The sequence below is a fragment of the Pteropus vampyrus genome, unplaced genomic scaffold, assembly GCF_000151845.1.
Source record: "Pteropus vampyrus isolate Shadow unplaced genomic scaffold, Pvam_2.0 Scaffold73, whole genome shotgun sequence".
In the NCBI taxonomy this organism is placed as follows: Eukaryota; Metazoa; Chordata; class Mammalia; order Chiroptera; family Pteropodidae; genus Pteropus; species Pteropus vampyrus.
This window is the reverse complement of record NW_011888854.1, coordinates 3,534,985-3,536,189: the sequence shown is the minus strand read 5'-3', so window position 1 is coordinate 3,536,189 and position 1,205 is coordinate 3,534,985. Positions and strand designations below refer to the sequence as shown.

At 27.1% G+C, this 1,205-nt stretch overlaps 1 pseudogene; it reads right to left on the bottom strand.

Annotated features, from left to right (window-relative positions):
• Window positions 1-212: 212 nt before the first annotated feature.
• On the bottom strand, window positions 213-330 carry LOC111741130 (annotated as a pseudogene).
• Between the last annotated feature and the right edge of the window lie 875 nt (window positions 331-1,205).

The window sequence follows — 1,205 nt, the reverse complement described above, 5'->3', positions numbered from 1 at the left end:
ATAACTAATTATCTATACTCAGTATTCAGCAAAACTCCCATTCAAAACAATCCTTCAAAATTGAAGACAAATTAAAAATGTTCGCAAATAAGATAAATATTTAATTGCCAGAAAACATTCTTTTTTTTTTTTTTTTAAGCCAAGGCAATCCTTGGTTGACCTCACACATTGCAAGGACTTTGTCAGTTTACAATCCTTATTTTTTATTTTTATGCCTACAGCACCTGGTCTTCCTAGGTGGTCTCCCATCCAAGTACTAACCAGGCCCAACCCTGCTTAGCTTCTGAGATCAGAAGGGATCGGGCTTGTTCAGGGGGCATGGCTGTAGACAAATAATGTTTTATAAAATTTATTAAAACAATTTTTCCAGAAGGAAAAAAAATAAGGTTATTGCAGAAAACACAAAATTTTACAAATAAATGAAAAGCAATGGAAAGAGTAACTATGTTGATAAATATAAATGAACTGAATACTGATTGTAATAATACTAGTTCTGTCTTTTAAGGTTTAAAAATATAAAGAATTAAAATGCAAGACAAAAATGAAGCAGAAGGTAAAAGAGTTAAGTATACTATATTTATAATTATTCCATCCTAACATTATTGAGGAGGAGGTTTTACTAATTCATATTAGAATAAAATGAGTCAAGGATATATGTTGCTATATCTAGGAAAACCAAAAAATGCAGAAATAATTTTAAAGAACAGAAAGAAAATAAGCTAAAAACAAAGATCATTAGATTGAAAATGCAAAAAAAAAAAAAAAAAAGCATATGGAACAGAGAAAATAAGTAAGCTTAAGAGAAAAAAAGTAATGTAATGGGATGGTTTATATAAAATTGAATATGTAATAATTAAATTAAATCTGAATAAATTAACCATTGTAATAAATGACAAACTAAAAAAATAGAGAACAAATATAAAGAAAATTCAAATAAATACTGTTTACTACAGACACATCTTAAATATGCAGAAAATGATAAAATTCTATGCAAACACATATCATATAAAGTTAACTAAAAGAAACTTCATGTTCCTCACAATCATATAGGGTTAAATACACTAGAAAATTAAAATTACTTGGTGCCTATAGATTTAAATTTTCAGTATCTTTCTAGCTAAGAGGTCACAAATAAATTTGTAGCATTAACTAGACATATCGAGGACAACAAAATGGAAAATTATTTATTCTTTCATCTGAGAAAT